Source organism: Phoca vitulina, unplaced genomic scaffold (genome assembly GCF_004348235.1).
Source record: "Phoca vitulina isolate PV1807 unplaced genomic scaffold, GSC_HSeal_1.0 scaffold9, whole genome shotgun sequence".
Lineage (NCBI taxonomy): Eukaryota > Metazoa > Chordata > Mammalia > Carnivora > Phocidae > Phoca > Phoca vitulina.
The window spans coordinates 5246307-5264724 of record NW_022589712.1 but is presented as its reverse complement, the minus strand read 5'-3'; the positions used below and the strand labels follow the sequence as shown (position 1 = coordinate 5264724).

The window sequence follows — 18418 nt, the reverse complement described above, 5'->3', positions numbered from 1 at the left end:
TTTCTTTCTTTCTTTCTTTCTTTCTTTCTTTCTTTCTTTCTCTTTCTCTTTCTTCCTTCCTTTCTTTCTTTTTTATTGATGTTTTCCCTATGGCTGCTACAATTCACCAGTTAACATAATTGATCAGAATGTATTCTTAGGGTCCATGACTGTGGGTGTCAGCCTGAACAAATGAAGGAAATTCTGATCCAAAGACCAGGACATTTAGGTATTTAAATAGGCTAGACAAATTTCTATTTTCTTACTTTCTTTTCTTCTCATCATATCTCTATATATGGTTTTTATGTATTATTTTATGTATAGCACATATTATAATCTATTATTTATAGGTTATTTGTTATATATAAAATCATAAGGCTGGGCATAAAATGTGACAGCAGCTTCAATCCATTCATCCACCTGGCAGCTGACAACTCTGATCCTTTGCCACCTCCCTACAGTAATGGAACACTTAGATAAAATATAAACACGCCACTTTCTTTTGTGGCAATAATTATTATCAAGCAATTTATTTTATTTACTCATAATGCATGCAAAGTTGAGTGGCACCAAAGTGATTGAGGTTATTTTTTGAAAACATCTTGAACACATTCCATCCCCCATAACCTCCCCACATTGTCTCCTGGGAGAGCCAGGCTCTGGGGCAAGTGAGCTGGTTCTGGTCTCAGGGAACACACACACTGTTTCATGAGATATGTGTGGTGGCTTGAGATTCAAATTCAGTTATGTTGATTGAGAATTACTGGGCAAATGGCCATCCAGCTGAGCTTCTGAATCCCAGCTGGCTAACTTCAGAAATGCCTTCAGGTGCTCAGTGGATGCCTGGAAATGGGGATCCAATCCAGAGTGCTGGTTTATTGGCATGGTACAGTAGTTTTTGGTCTAACACTGGGTAAGGAAAGTCACAATTTTTCCTGACGTGCTCACAAAGTTTTCCTTTGAAGCAGTTTTCCTCTTATCCTCAATGATTTTTCGAAGAGAAAGGCTGTGAATCCTTGCTGGCATAGTTGGTTTGAGATAGATCATTATTCATCTCACAGATAGGATAAAAATCAGGTTAAGAATGATTTCCTGAATCATCTTCTTTGGGCCATTGGACTCAGGTTTAACGTTCACAGTCATAATAGTCTAGGTTTAATTGCCACCTCTGTAGTCATGCTAGACGAAGTGTTTTCTCTCTCTCTCTTTTTTTTTTTTTTTTTTTCAGAAAAATATCAAGTCATGCAGCCCAATGATTGACTTATGGGTAACAAAAACCCGACTTGACTCTGTTGTTGTGCAGCTGACGGGATAAAGTGGTTACCGTTGTGTGTCCTCGTGGACACCGATTGTCACTTATTGATTTTGTACACTAGTACTTAGCACAGTGGTAGGTATGCTGTAGCCAGAAAGAAAACGTTTTTTAAAAGAATAACTAAAAACAGTCAGGAGGTAGAACAACAGCAAGCAATATTCTCCAAGAGACTGACTGCTTATTTCAACATTGCAATGCAACATGAGCCGTAAACCCAGCGTGGAAAGTGCGCAGAGGTTTCCTTGCTACTTTTTCACATAAGGGTGTGGTGGGCAGAATTCTATACACCTTGTATAATTCTCTCCTCTTGTGCGTGGCAGGGACATTTATTTTGCTTCCAACCAATGGAATCTGGCAAAATGAAGGATTTTGCAGATGTAGTTAAGGTCCTTAATCAGTCATTTCTAAGTTAATCAAAAGGGATATTATTCTGTGTGGGTTTAACCTCATCAGCTGAACTTTTTAAAATAAATTCTAGAGGTCAGAGACTGAGGAAGTCAGAGACTCTCTCTCCTCTGCTGGCCTTGAAGAAACAAGCTAACCTGAGTTCTATGGCTGCAGCAGAATGGATTCTGCCAAAACTAGGTGAAGTTGGTCAAGAACCCAAGGCTCAAATGAGACTCCCGCATGGGCCAATACTTGTAGTCCAGGCTGGTAAGATCCTGAGCAGAGAATCCCCCTAAGCTGCGCTTGGACTCTTGACTCACAAAAACTACAAGATAGTGTCTGTTTTCTCTTTACATCACTAAATTTGTGGTTATTTGTTATGCATCCATAGAAAATTAATACAAAGGGCACTGGAAATATTCATGTGCTGCTACATTGTATTTCAGTGTGTAATGTGAGAGATAGCAGCTCATGCTGATTCTGGCATGTGATCTATGTTCCCTTTTGTGTTAAAATATCATTCTGTATGTAGGACCTTGAACCAAATGAAGTTTTGGGGAGAAGAGGTTTGCTTTGGTTTGCTTGGATTATAGGGACTCCCAGGCAACTTTATTGACCTCTTCAGACTTCAGTGAATAAATTGGCATATACAGCAGCCTTAAAAAGGGTTTCATGAAAATTCTATCATACCTTTCTAAAAAATATCACTTCCCGAAAAATGTTAATAATTCTTCATATGTATTCTTCATTTGCATTTTCAGTATTGTTCCAGCTGATGATAATGAAGATCATTCTTGTGCAGCTAGTCTTATTTGACAGATGGGAAAATGGAGTTTAAACAAATTATTCTATCTTGATTCCTATGAAGTTTGGGAAGATCTCTCTTTTAATTTTAGACATTGTCAGTGTTAGTGTGTGAGAAACAGTCCATAGCTCGATGGAAATAAATGCTGAAGAATGCATCACTGGAGAGATTTGTGCATAGATTGGCTCTCTCAACCCTTCTGCATTCTATTTACAGAAATAAGTTAGTTTTCACTAATTAGACACGACTGGTGTGAAATTTGGAAGGTGTTAGTGAAACAGACAATTTTCCTTCCCAATTTTGGCTGTTTGCGTGACTTTGTGCAGAGTGTTCCTGTATCTGTGCCCAAGCTGCTGGGTTACAGGAAGCCATGTGGTCGTGGTCGTGACATCAGCTTCCTGGTCCTCTGATGGCAGCTATGGGAATGTTTCTGAACTTGCAGCTCCAGTGGCGACTTTAGAAAGAGTAGCTTCCCCTTGGGGTATTTCTAAATTTTTACTAGAATCATAAGTTCATCCTGGAAAGTCTCTTTCAGAACCTCCAGCAACATTTAAGTCTCTAATTCCCTGCGTTAAAACCTTTACAGCTTAAAATACCTTCGTTGAGTGCCACTGAATCTTGATGCCTGGGTTTGCCTAAGCAGTGAGTATTTTTTATTTACACAGCTTCTCTTTTTGAACAGTCTTGCAAGAGAATTACCTATGTCTTAAGCCTTTGTGAAAAAACAGCTTTGGGTTTTCCTTTTTGTGTATCTTTGTTTTCTGATTCATTAATTTTTGCTCTTACCTTTATTGTTTCTTCCCTTCTACGGTTAAAAAAAATTATTCTGCTCTTCTTTATATAATTACTTAATTTGTATATTTAGTTCATTAACTTTCAGCCTTTTTAAGGCCTTTTCTCCCCTAAAATAAGCATTCAAGCCCACAAATTTCTCTTTATGTAATGTATGGCTGCAACACATGAGTTTTGATATGTAATATATATTTATGATGGTTTAGTTCAGAGTATTTTTTTATTTTCAATCATACATGTTTTATTTCTACTCACTAAGGCTATTTAACAAATTTTTAAAACTATACCATGTAGGCAGGGTTAAAGAATGGTTTTGTTATTGATTTCTAACTTACTTGCATTGGGCTATAAATGTGGTTTGTCTATTAACAATTTTTAGACATGCTGAAGTTATTTTACAGCCTAAGTTATGGTCAATTTTTATAATTTTGCATGTTTGCTTTAAAAGAATTTTGTACTTTTAGGAAGCACATCAGGATAGTTAATTGTCTTGTTCAAATATTCTCTATTTTTTTCAGATTCTTTTATTGTTTGCTCTATCAATTACTTAGAGAGGAACATTAAAACTCTTCCTCTATATTAGTAGATTTTTCAACTTCTCTTGAAGTGCTATTTAAAAAATATTTTGAAGTTATATTAACACATGCAATTTTAAGATTTTTTTGTCCTCCTGACAGAAATAATAATATTGATCATTTGATTATACTGTAGTGACTCCCTCTGTCTCTGGTAATGTTTATTGCTTTAAAAACTATTTTTCCTATTATTAATGCCAACTCTCTTTTAGCTAGAATTTTATATGATATCTTTTAATTTTCAACTTTTCTGAGTCTTTATGTCTTAAGTGTGTCTCTAGTATACTGTATATATTATTTTAAAAATTTTAATTCCAGTATAGTAAACATACTATGTGTTTTTTCTTAAAGATCCAGTCTGACAATCTGTGTCTTTTAACTGATGAGTTTAATCCATTTACATTTATTATAATTATTGATGTATTTTATTTATTTTTAGTATCTTATTTTTGTGCTATTTGTTCTGCTTTTTCTTGCTAATTTTCTTCTTACCTGCTTACTTTTGGATTGACTGGGATTTTCTTCCTTTTGTCTCATTATAATTTCCCCCTCTACTAGTTAGAGGTAATGTATTATCTTGTAGTAATTTCCCTAAAAAAATTAAAATATATTTAAGTTAACAAAATCTAAAGTCAATTAGTATATTTATTTTCCTCATAAATAATACAGGAACCTTAGACTGCCTTAATTCCAGTCATGCCCCTACCAACTAATATGCTATTCTCTAGTATTTCAGTTTTTATTTTCCTACTTGGAATTTCTTGTGCTTCCTAAATCTGAAGATTTGTATCTATCATTAATTTGGAAAAATTCTCAACCATTATCTTTTCAAATATTTCTTCTTCCCATTGTATATTACCTCTTTCAGAAGGAGCAATAAGTTGTAGTAGACTCTATGATCATATTTCTCTATTACTCATTAATATCTCATTTCCCTCTTTATGTCTCTATCATTCATGCTGAGATATTTCTTCAAATTTATCTTCCAGCTTGCTAATTTCTCTTCAAAGATGTCTAATCTTCATCTTTAACCCATCTCTTGCATTCTAACTCTATTTTTAAAAATTTATTATTTTTTACACTTTCCAATTTTAGAAGATTTATTTGGTTCTTTTTCAAATCTTAATAATTTTTTTTCCTATTTATTTATTTATTTATTTAATGTAGTGTTTCATGATTCATTGTTTGCATATACACCCAGTGGTCCATTCAATACATGCCCTCTTTAATACCCATCACCAGGCTAACCCATCTCGCTACCCCCCTCCCCTCTAGAACCCTCAGTCTGTTTCTCAGAGTCCATAGTCTCTCATGGTTTGTCTCCCCCTCCGATTTCGCCCCTTCATTTTTCCCTTCCTACTATCTTCTTTTTTCTTTTTTTTAACATACAATGTATTATTTGTTTCAGAGGTACAGGTCTGTGAAAGAAGATGTGGTACACACACACACACACACACACACACACACACACACACACTGGAATATTATGCAGCCATCAAAAAACCCGAAATCTTGCCATTTGCAATGACATGGATGGAACTAGAGGGTATTATGCTAAGCGAAATAAGTCAATCAAATTTAGTAGTATTTCATCATGAATTTGATATCTTCTTTAATTTCTTTAAACATACAGGACATGTATATTTTTTGTTTGTGTTTGATAATTCTAGATTCTGTTTCCTTGTTCGTTTGCTTTTGGTGCTTATTGCTTTTGTTAATTCTTATTCACAGTGGCTTATATCCTTGTATATCCTGCCTGATTTTGAACTATGAAATATATTGCTTGGAAATTTGTGTTTAGGAACTCTTTGGGATCTAGGTTTAAGGTTGCTGCACTGGGCCTATGGACAGAAACACGGGGGGTCATTGTGGCTGCACGGGTAGTATGATTCTGGCCCCAAATGGAGTGAAGGCCAGAATGTGGTTTGAAATCTTCAGGGTGGAATTTTTCCCCTCCATTCAGGACTAACATTAGAGCAGTCTTCATATTGTCTCCTTACTATGGTGCTGTTTTCTGAGGGTTTCAGTGTTTTTTATGTGGCAGTCTTGATCTGACTTAATGCCTTACATAAGCCTTGCTCTTCCATTTTCCCCATACAGCCTCCAGAGATGAGAAGATTGCTACACATTTCAGCCTCAGTCTTTGCTTACCAACATATATTCAGGATTTGTCATCATTTTTGGTATGTGATAATTTCCTTTAAATTCTTGCCAGGCTAGCTAGAAAAAGATTTAAAAATGAATATTATAGATAATTTTTAGTAGTTCTGTATTTGGATGCTTTATGAGTATATGCTTTTGGTTATCTTAATGAAAATGGAAGCTTCTGGAGAGCTACTGGGCTTAGGCTTACCTGATCCTTAGACTATCACTTTCCTAGAGCTTCTCTATCCCAGGTCCTCCTGATAACAATAGAAAGGATCCCATAGGAGACTGTCACTACAGGAGATCTCTATTGTTTGTTCTTTTTAACTTGGTCTTCTCAGTTACAAGTTGCTTAGAGAAAATAAAAGTCATCATAAAATAAAAATAGTCACTAATCAACAGAGGAATGACCATTCCTCATGGAAACCCCATTCCTTTCTTATCATTGTCTTTATTATGTCAGACATTGCTATGCAAATATATGCAAAATATTTGCAGAGTGTATTTGTGGGTCTTGCAGTAGAGGCAGGTAATGAAAATGATGTTGGGGAGCTGTTCAAATCTTGGGCCCAGCCCCTGAAAAATGAGCTTCTGAAGGGCTATTCCAGTTAACAACTAAAGAGCAGAAAGTTGACAAAAACAGTGACATGATAAGTGTTTTAAAAGATCATGAGGGACACTTGTAAGTATTGAGGAAGTGCTCTGATTTTTTTTTTTTCAAAACCGAACCTCTTTCGAGCACCAAGGAAATTGAATATAAAATGTAGGATGTCATGTTGTGACATCTTCCCCATTAATGCTGGATGTGTTGTTTGTTTAATAAGAACCTAAAATAAAATTAATTATAAACAAAATAAATTTATTTTTATGATTTTCAGTTCAAAATATTTCCTGATGGTGTTCTTGAGATTGTTCCTCCAATATAAGCTATAAATTGTCCCACTGCTTACTTTTAGCCCTGGGAATGCCTTTTTTTCTTCATGGGGACGTGGATCTAATCAGACAGCAGTGTCTGCTTCTTCTATCTTGTTGTTGCCATGCTATGGTAATGGAGAACATTGTCTCCTGTTTACAAGTTGATGGGAGGAATAACTGCTGGTTGGGATCCGGGCTGAGAACCAATTTCCCAAACTGGGCAGAGATCCACCCAATGTTTTGACCCTTCCTGCACATGTGGCAGAAGAGTTATAGTGCCCTTTGGATTCCTCTAGTACTCTAGTGGTTAAGGGTATGGACTCACAGGCCAGAGAGCCTGCATCTGAAACCCAGTGCTACCTCTCCTGGGGGTGTAGCTTGGAGAAGTGGCTCAACCTTCCTGTGTTTCTGTTACTTCATTTCCAAAAGGAGTGTACTACTTATGGTTCTTACCCAGTAGGTTTGTTATAAGGACAAAAAGGAGTTATTATTTGGGATGTGCTTAGTAAATGTCAATTAAGTGCTTATTAAAATGATTTCTATGGACTCCATCATATTGAAAGTGAATGAATTCTGAGATTTTAGACATGAAGTGACATAGAACAGCTAAGAGGATCATGTGCATGTGTGTGTGGTTGAAGATGATCCTGAATTAAGGAGCACTCAGCACCACTAAACCTTCTTCAAATGTCAGAGCCCGATACCGGCATATAGAAAATAAAGCAAGTATTTGCTGGGGGCCGAGGATTCTGAATTATTCATGAAGGCTTTGCGATCTCGAATCCTTTAATTCCATCATATCTCTAGTACAAAAGGCAAAGCCGATGTTTTCTAGTTATAGATTTTGTAAAATAAAATCCTTCAGCTGTGCCAACCTGGTGAAGCTATTTTTTAAATATAGGCTATCAGCTGCTGGATCTATTACTTCAATGAAAGCCTACCACTGAATGAAAACAAGGAGAAACCTAACCCATGGGGGAAAAAAAGTCACAAACAGAGGTGTTTCGAATCTCTGAGTATGATATTAAGCTTGTGGGACCTTGCTTTGGGATTTCTATACAAAGACAAAGACTGAAGACGGCAAATTAATTCTTTCCTAAGTGAAGCCACACTATGCAGTACCTCAAGCTGAAGACTGGCCTTTTGGGGGTTCCCTTGTTGACCAGCGCCAAGATCACGTTCCTGGTTTTCGTGCCTTTTGCTCATGCAGCCCCTTGCTGCCACCCCTCCACCTTGTTCTCTTTTCCACCTTTCCAATCCTGCCAATTCCTTAAGCCCCAGAACAGATTTCACCCCTTCCAGGACAGCTCCCCTAGACTGATCCAAGGGGAAGTGATCTCTTCTCATTTGAGCTCTTCAAGTGCCCTTTCCATTCCCTTCTCTGACGTGTAGATGCATTGTTGGATACTGTCTGTCTCAGATTTTCATCTAGAATGTAATTTTAACAAAGACAGGAATTCTATTTACACTTTTTAAAATCCCCACACTGTAAGCCTAACAGATGGTAACTAAACAGCTACCAAAGGGTTGGATTCTGGGACCCTCAGTTCTAGACCTGGCGCTGCCACCAACTGGCTAAAGGCAATTTTGGCATATTGACCACATGCACGGTCACACAGATGTGCACCTTACTGCACGCATGTGGCTCACTGAGCGCTTAGCATGTTTCAGTATTTGTCTAAGCACTTTACATGTGTTAGCTAATCCTTATAGCTTAAAACCTTATAGGTTTAATCCTTATAATACATCTAGGCAGTAGGCACTGTTTGTCAACATTTTGTCATCACAAGAAAGTGAGGTGCTGAGCAGTTAGTTGAGTAACTTGCCCAAGGACACAGCACCAGCAGAAGGTGACAGCACCAGAGTTCAGACCCCTGCAGTCTCATGCCTCCATCTCTTGACTCCAACAGCAATAATAATAACCCCATGTGATGGCTTTCTGATGTGTTAACTTGGTGAGGTTAGAATCCCAGCTGTTGAATCAATGCTAGTCAGCTGTTGGTGTAAAGGGATTTTGAGCTATAATTAAAATCCCTACTCAGTTGATTTTAAGCAGAGATGATCTTGGGGAGTCCATGTAGGCTTGAGTCAGTCACTTGGCTTGCCAGCAAGGCTGAGACTCCCCGGAGAGAAGAGAAGCATGGCATGTCTGTGCCATGCAGCTCCCCACTGCCCATGACCTTCTCTTCCTGATTCCCTGGGGTGTGGGCTGCAGACTTGCTTAGCTAGCCCGACAGTCCCAGGAACCCAGTCCTTGTAACCAGTCTCTCCGTGCACATGTCTCATACTGGTTCTGCTTCCCTGCTTGGATCCTGACTGAAACATGCCGTGACATTGTCTGGAGCCCTCCTGCCCGGAACATACTGCTCCCTTTAGGATATCTCTGGCATCTCTAGTGTCTGCTGGGGAAAACCTTTTCTCCCCACGAGCTCGGGTTCTGGCCGAGGCCACAGCAGACAGAACCAGCGCTTTCCCTCCTGAGTCCCAGTGCCCTTTGCACGCAGCCCGTACTTCCCAGCACTTAGGACACTCTTCTCCATATTCTAGGTAATTCCACACCCTCCACAGTGGACGGGGAACAGTTTGAGGGTTGTGGCTCTTCTGACAGATCTATCATCAGAGCTGAGGGCAATCCTAGCTCATGCAGAGCACTCTGTTTGTGGATGTGAAGGATTAAGATTTCCTTGGGCCAGGTCGAAAGGGGTTGCCTTCCGGCTTTGGTGGTCAGGAAATCTGCTTTTTTTAAGTGGGCTGTTTGCTAAGTGCTTCTTTTTTTTTTTTTTTTTTTAAAGATTTTATTTATTCATTTGAGAGAGAGAGAGAGCATGAGTGGAGGGGAGAGGCAGAGGGAGAGGGAGAAGCAGACTCCCCATTGAGCGGAGAACCTCACGCGGGGTTTGATCCCAGGACCCTGAGGTCGTGACCTGAGCTGAAGGCTGACGCTTAACCATCTGAGCCACCCAGATGCCCCTTGTTAAGTGCTTCTAAATCTAGGAGACCACACAGCTAGAAACATTAGGATTGTGGTAACTAACTGGTAATATTCATAGTGATGATTAACTTTAAAGATTTAACTCCTTTAACTGCAATGCTTCAATCTTTTTCTCCTAAATTAAAATTTGCAACATATCCACAAGTTTCAGAAAGAATGAGGTGTGTGTATGTGTGTGTGCGTGCGCACGCACGTGTGTTTTACCAGGGGACAGTCAGCCACTAGTAACTACGCTTGTAGGAATACATATCCACGTCCGGCAACCAGCGGTTATTGCGCATTTGTAGGAATATCTTCTCCAGAATATCCAGGCCCCAAATTAACTGAAATATCATCAGGGTAATGTTTGGATTCCTTGTCTCGGTTCCTAATACACTGCAGAGCACAGCGAAGTGTGGTCGGGTTTGGAGTTCCTGTTCTTGGAAGTCACAGGTGGCAGCCCGAGGTCCCTCCCAGAGCAACGCGCTCTACCAGGCAGGACAGACACGGGGCTGGAGACCGTTTTGTTTTGGTGGTGTTCCAGGGCAGAGCCGCCCGGTGCTGTGTCCCTGGCTCTCTGTCCACAAGGATGTGCCGGGGTGGGACCATGCTGCTCTTTGTGTGCGTACACACGGCCGCTTTGTCAGGGGACTTTGCTATACACATGGGTGAGCCGGGCCTCCCTGCAGAGGAGGACAGAGCTGGACACGGCAAAATTTGCTGCAAATGCCTATGTCAGCTGTGACTGTTTGAAGACAAAGCCGCTCCAGGCGGCATCTGACATTTCCTGCAGCCCATGCATTCACCCTGCGGAGCGCACGGTCCTCCTGCGGGCAATGGTCCCTACAGGAAGCGCTCCGCTGGGATTGAGCACAAACGAACTCGGAGCCCGAGGGGGAGGATGCAGTTGGTGAAATTCGACTTTCAGTTCAATTCAGTGGTTTTATTGTAAAGTAGGAAAAAAAAATCAAATAGTTCCTATCCTGTCTACTCTGCATATATTCACCTAGGATCGTTTGGAGTCCAATTCTTGTCCTTTTTAAGCCTAATTCATTTCCCTCTTTCCTAGGGATAATCTCTGACTTTTTTTAACCCTTGGGGAGAGACGTGATCTTCCTTAGTAATGTTCTAATAGTGTTCTAAAAGCAGAGATAAAAGAGAGGGGTTCGTAAGTATGCTCTCTCCACTCCTTTGTGCTCTCTTTAAAACTTTCTGTTCAAACTGTTTTACACAAAAATGCCCCTGTCTGGTGTGAGGACCACTCACTAAGCTTGAGCTACAGAAGGGCATGAAAACTTTGAGAAAGAAAATTACTTGTTTTCTTTTGAAATTGGTGGCACGGGGTGGGCAGGCTGAAGGAAGTTGGGGCAAAGCCCCCTTGCTTCTGTCTTTGTGTCAGAGCATCCTGCTACTATGGGAGGGGGAATCTGAGACCCCAGGAGCTCTCCCTCCGTCCCAGGTGAGGGCAGGCCAGCCTGACAAATGGAATGAATCAAAGGCCTGGTTGTTTCCTGCTGTAACAGGTTTCCTCTTTAAAAACTCTGTTGCCGGTTTCTGGATGGAAGGCCGCACGGGCAGGAGGAAATGTTGTTCAGAGACAGGATGGGACCGCTCCCAGAGAGCGTTGTTAGGAAAGAAATTTCACAGCAATTCATGGGGAATTCTTAGGGAAGAAAGCTCTAGACCCTCGGGAAATGGCAAACATACCGGAAGAGGACGAGAGCTCAGAATGCAGCAAACTGGAATAATTGAGAGGTTCCAAACGCATAAGCAGGGCTAACTGGGGGTCCATCCTGATGACTGAATTTCAAACAGGAAGACTTTAGATATAACGGAGATGGTTTCTCGAGCACGTTTACAGTCTTGCCTGGAGGGAAGCACTTTGGAAGTAGTGTTTACTACTTAACGTTCGTTACGCTAGTGGGACGTGGCATGAGGGCTCAGCTCGGTCACCAGCCTCCCAGCACCTCCTTCTTCATTGTGTCTGGCGGGGGTTTGATCGCCCCCCATAGCCTGACAGGCAGCAGGCGGTTAATAAATATGACCCTTATCTGCCACGAGAACCAGAAACGCATCTACATGAAAGCCTCACAGCTGGTCACCGAAGGGGGATTGCTCTGTCCTGATAGACAGGGGCTATTTTCATATTTAGGTGATTCTGTTGGGAAAACATTCAATTGCTCAGAAGGCTTGGAGGAGTTCACTGGAAGGAAAATAATAGTTGAACCTAGTGTAGTGTTAATCTGTCCTTTAAAATGAAAAACTATATTCAGTTCCATAAAATGTCAATCAAATCATTTACCCATTCTGCCTATTAAGAGCACCACAAAGCGCTCGCCTTTCAGCGGGGGAACAGACTCACCAATGAATAATATCACCAACAACATCACATGGTTACTTGGACCATGTGACCTCAGCATTTGGTGGTGGATAAGGCGGCTAGGAGCGTCTTCAAGGGTTAGACTATTTTTGAGTTGAGTTTTAAAAGATCTATGCAGATTTGTCAGGGAGAGATGGGGGCCGTGGGGGTGTTAGGAAGACAACACCTTGCATATGTTCAAGAGGCGAGCACACTGACTCAGGCCAGCCTTGCGTGTTGGTTCTCCTTCATGTGAAGTGACCAGAGCATCAGTTGTTTTTCCCGCGGCTCAGGTGGTCTCTAAGTGCTCTGTGCTATGAGCCGGAGGCCAGGACAGAGCAGAAACTCTGTTTTGGCCACGGCGGCACCTCTCGGTCGTGAGAAGTGACACAGGAGGCTCTAGAAGGACAGTCGTGCCGTCGCTTCATGGCTTCTCCTCCCTCGAGCCGTGCTCCGAGTGCACGGCTCAATCATCCTGTGTTTCCTGGCCCAGCCGTGTGCCCTGTCCAGGACTATGTCTGCCCTCCCATCTTTCCTGACTAATTTTGAGAAAGTAAAATCTACTACAAAACAAACCATATAATATTAACCTAGGCTCCTAAAGCAACATCGGTATGACCTCAGCTTTGAAGTTCTGTGGGTAATCATAATCTTCCTAAGCCAAATAAAGACAAATTTAACTTAGAGTTCAGCTTGTTAAAGGTAACCCCCTCGCCCCCCAGCAATGTACTTGACATCTTAATAAAACATAGATGTTATGGATTGCATCTTTTAAAAATTACACAGCCATACGCATGAGTGTTTGCACACACACGTATCTCAAATGAATTTTTTCTCCCAGTAACTGGGGCTAGGCTAATGAATGAGTTCCTTTTCACTATTTCTAGCTGACTTTGAAGACAGATGAAACAACCACCATTGTCCTCTTGTGTGCTTCTTCCCATGCTTCTTCCAACATTTATTGGACACTTCGTCTGCTGGTCTTGTGTTAAAGGCCTTATATTTATTCTCTCAGCTAATTCTCACAACCACTGTATGAGGCAGGTGGTATTATTACTCTAATTTCCCAGATGAATAAACCAAGGCTTACAGAGAGGAATTGTTCAAGGTGATAGGCAGCTGGTAAATGGGGCAGTCTCAATTTAAACCCAGATAATTACAATCCAGGGCCCATCGTCTAACCCTCTCTTTTACTTAGTAAGCTCTCCTGATAGACAGAAATTACCATGCCTACCACAGTGTATGCGGATATGGGTAATATAGGTTGAACTGAATTGAAGTACAAAGTGTTTTATCTCTGTGCCCCAGATAAGCGTACATCAGTGGTTTCAACAAGGGCCATTTTGTTCCCATTAGACATTTGACAATATCTAGATATGTATATATATATATTTTAAAGATTTTATTTGTTTCAGAGAGGGCAAGAGTGAGAGAGATCCCAGAGGGAGAGGGAGAGGGACAAGCAGACTCCCTGCTGAGCAGGTAGCCCGATGCAGGACTCGATCCCAGGACCCTGAGATCATGACCTGAGCCGAAGGCAGACACTTAACTGACTGAGCCACCCAGGCGCCCCGAGATATTTTTGACTGTCACAAGTGGGAGAGGGGGTGCTACTGGCATCTAGTGATTAGGCCAAGGATGCACAGGACAGCCCCCACAATAAAAAGTTATCTGGTCCAAAATGCCAGTAGTGCCGAGGGTGAGAAATCCTGGTGTACCTCATTTTGGTAAACTTCTGTGAAAGACTGAGGCAAGATTGGCTCTGAGAACCATAACAGCAAAAAACTCATGCTTATCACACGTTTCTTAAAGAGGTTTTGAGCATTTTCATTATTGAATCCCTTTTAAGAGTAGCTGTCATGTTTTTAAAAATCATGCCTTATCTGGTCATTCTCCCAAGAGAGGACATTAGCAAGAGGTGGGTTGTGACCTACTGTTATGGAAATACTCTGCCAACCAGGGATGGGAGGTTTTGTGCAAGGCTTATGCGTTATGAACTATGGCTAAAATTTTCTTTGTGTAGCTTAAAAACTTTAAAGAAAAGTATACAGTGTCCTTGTAGCATGTTTGCCTCCTGAAGAACATGTTTATAAACATGGGCTAGCTGGGTTTATCTAGTTGCATGCCTGCCGAGTCACCAAACACACTGAAATTGTCACTGAATTCTGCATCTACTTATGTTTCCTTGGAATTACAAAAATAGTTGCTACTGTTGTATGTTTATCTAGATTTGATGGACTATCATAAAGTAAATTTGGGAAATGTTAGGTGTTTTGTTTTTTTTTTATGCTTTCAGTGAAAAGCTTAAGTATTGGTGTTACATCTATAATTTATCCATGTGCTCTCAAGTAACATTTTATACCACTGCAAACAATCCCTTCTCAATAAGTAGATCCTTGTAACAGTGAACTGTGATATTTATTTCTTAATGAAAACAAAACAAAACCACAAATCCCCACCACTGCATTGCTTTGTTTGCCAATCCTTAATAAGCTGAATAGGTGGTGATGTTTGCTATAGTCACACATGTTGGAGTTTCAGGGATGGTGCTGTGGGCAACGGTGTGGTGTCACTAGTCTTTAAATGCACAAGTCATGGGTCCTTTGTAACATCTACACGCTCACTGCTAAGAGTGACACAAGAGTCATTCAGTTGTTGACCAACCAATTTCTGCTTAGGTAGATTAAGTTTCTGGCTTAATATATCAAGCACATAAATTGCACATCAAAAGTTAAGTAGATAATATATTAAAAATAAATATGTCCAAAAAAGTCATTGTCTGTTGATGTCATAAAGCTCTTCCTTCTAGCCGTTTTATGGTTTTAGATTTTACATTTAGGTCTTTAATCTATTTTGAGTTGATTTTTGCATATGGTGTGAGATAAGGATCCGATTTCATTCTTTTGCATATGGATATCCAGTTTTCCCAACACCATTTATTGATGAGACTATTCTTTCCCCATTGTGTGTTTTTAGCACTTGCTAAAGATCAGTTGACTGTAAATTTGTGGATTTATTTCTGGATAACCCTAAAAGCATAGACAACAAAAGCAAAGATAGACAAAGTGGGATTATGTCAAACTAAAAAGCTCTGCTGGACAAAATAAATAATCAGCAAAGTGAAGAGAATATCTGTGAAATGGGAGAAAATATTTGCAAACCATCCATTTGATAAGAGGTTAATATTCAAAATATAGAAGGAATTTAAACAACTCAATAGAAAAAAAAAAAACCTGATTAAAAAATAGGCAAAAGGCCCAAATAGTCATTTCTGGAAAGAAGACATACAAATGGCCAACTGCATAAAAAGATGCCCAGCATCATCATCAGGAAGATGCAAATCAAAACCACAATGAGATATCACCTCACACCTGTTAAAAGGGCTAGAATCAAAAAGACAAGAAATAGCAAGTATTGGTGAGGATGTAGAAAAAGGGAACCCTTGCACACTGGTGGTGGGAATGTAAATTGGTGCAGCCACTGTGAAGAAGAGTATGGAGGTTCCTCAAAAAATTAAAAATAGAACTACCATATGATCTAGCAATCCCACTTCTGGGTATACATTCAAAGGAAATGAAATCAGTATGTTGAAGAGATATCTGTACTCCCACGTTCATAGCAATATTCCTTACAATAGCCAAGATACGGAAACAACCTGTGTCTGAATGAATGAAGGAGTAAAGAAATTTTTTTAATATTGTGTGTATCTATATATAAATAATACATATATTATATATTCTTTCTCTGTAATATTATATATTATGTATGATATATATTCTGTTATAACAGAAATATATGTTTATATATATAAATGTGTATATATATATATATATATATATAAAATTATAACAAAATATTGTTCAGTCATAAAAAAGAAGGCAATCCTGCCATTTGTGACAACTGAATAAACCTGCAGGACATTATGCTAAGTGAAATAAACCAGACACAGAAAAACAAGTACTGCATGATCTCACTTGTATGTGGAATCTGAAAAAGCAGACAGGGGAATAGTAGTTGCCAGGAACTGGGGTGGAAGATGTTAGTCAAAGGGTACAAAATTTCAGTTACACAGGGTGAATAAGTTCCAGAGATCTAAAGTATAGCATAGTGATTATAGTTAATAATACTGTATTGTGTGCTTGAAATTTGCTAAGAGAGTAGATCTTAAGTGTTCTCACCACACACACATATAACTATGTGAAGTGATGGGTGTGTAAATTAGCTTGATTGTGATAATCATCTCACAATGTATATGTATATCAAAACATCATGTCGTACACCTAAATATATACATATTTTATTTGTCAACTAAATCTCAACAAGCTGGAAGAAAGGAAAAATGGACTTAACTCATGAAAAATAAATGTGGTGTTAAAATAATTCCAAAATTTGCCAAAAATTGTTAACAGGTATGATTGGATTTTAAAATTGAGGCTTAGATTAAAGCACCCACTAGCATAGGCATTGTTAGGCGATAAAAGATCCTCCAGTGCAATGGCCTTACATTTCTATGATGAGATGACTTTCTAAATGCATAAAAATAAGCTTCAAGATGATGCGTTGCTCTTCTCACTTTTAAGTGATGCCATACAAGGCATGGCTTATATATTTATAAGATAAACCAATGCATGGAAACTTGAATTTGGGAAACAAAAAACATAGCAGGTTGATCTAAAATAATAAAATGTGTATTCTAGTTGAAGAAAAAAATTATTCTCCAATATCCATGATGCTTTTTTAGGTACACACCTATAATTCCTTCAGCCTAGTTGACCATGTCCTAACCTCCAAAACACACGCGAACTTCCTACATTCACACCTGACTGGTAAGGTGTGAACACCCAACACTTCAGAGCAGCCAGTCCACACCCACAGGATGGTCACAGATCTACAGTCACATGAATGATGGGTTGGTCTGATCAAATTCCTTGTTTCTTAAGAACTTGAATTAGAAGTAAAGAAAGTGTTAGTAGTAAGAGAAAGAGACACAGGTGTTTCTGTGACTGTGGATGATGGAGTACTAGAATGAAGACCCACACACCCCTGCTGGTGGCAGGGTGGGGGGAGGGTCCACTTCTTCCTCCAGCCAAAGTCCAGCTGCCCAGTTACAGCATTGATTCTGGGCTCCATGAGTGATCTCTTGTCACTTCTCACATAAACACCTCCTTCTCTGCTCTACCTAGAGGCATTTTTGTCCCAGGCAACCAGATGAGTCTGAACTGGAACATATTAAGGGAAAGGAACCTCTCCACCTGTTTGGGGAAGAAATAAAAAGCAAAAACTTCAAGGTATTGAACATTATTTGAGGTTGTGTCTGCTTGTTTGCTTTTGCTAGAGACCTAAATGAAAGGCAAAGTTGGTTTTATAAGATGACTTATTTGTAAGTGACTCAAGTCAAAGTGCTTGGAAACCTTCCATTCTTCGTATATCCTCAAGGCTAAGTTATTCCTGGTGCCTCATCTGGGCTTCTGGTGGGACTGAGGAGCTTGCCCAAGCTTGCTGTCCTAGACATCATGTCTGAGGACTGTTGACCAGGGATTTTTACAGGGTTCTGATTTAAATCTAGTGGGGCATCTGGGCTCCTTAGCAAGAGGGACAAGATTAATTCTCAGTGTTATCATAATGCTATAATTTAGACCACCCATTACACTGTTCACAGTAATTTCCCCTGCTGTACTTGACATAGAACTGTTCACAGTAATATCCCCCCGCCCACTGTGATTGACGTAGAGCTGCCGTTGGACGTGTGTCATATATAATCAGATGTCAAAACTATGATTAACATTTTAAAGCTCTTGTGGCCCTGATTTATGCCTTCATCTCCTGAGCTTCCCTAGTTAATATATAAAACACATTAAGGTAATATTCATACCTCCCTTAATCTATAGGACAGATAGGAGGCAGCTTGGTGATGTGGTATGTGAGGCTTAGGTGAGACCCATCCCTCAATGTCTGTGTTACGTGTCTGTGCCCAATGCCAGAAATCCATTCAATAAATCACCTCTGCAGCATATACAGAATGGATTAATAACTTTATGTGTTCGTCCACGTGACATTTGTGATATCTCAGACATGGTACAAGGCATTGGCAAGAAAAGGGGGAAGTATAAAGGAAAGAGAGAAAAATGAGTAAGACACAAATCCTTCCCTCATGAAGTTTATAATATAGTATGTA

The 18418-nt window shown here is 39.8% G+C and overlaps 1 long non-coding RNA gene across 2 annotated transcripts in view; it reads left to right on the top strand.

Annotated features, from left to right (window-relative positions):
• The first annotated feature begins 2844 nt into the window (after positions 1-2844).
• Positions 2845-18418, top strand: part of LOC116634353 — a 40027-nt gene continuing 24453 nt past the window's right edge. Inside the window, exons 1-3 of one of the 2 annotated variants that reach the window (XR_004299956.1) lie at positions 2845-2967; positions 3073-3128; positions 5954-6036. This is a non-coding gene — a long non-coding RNA (uncharacterized LOC116634353). Of the gene's footprint in view, positions 3129-5953; positions 6037-18418 lie in introns of both variants that reach the window. The other variant, XR_004299955.1, reaches the window with a different exon arrangement.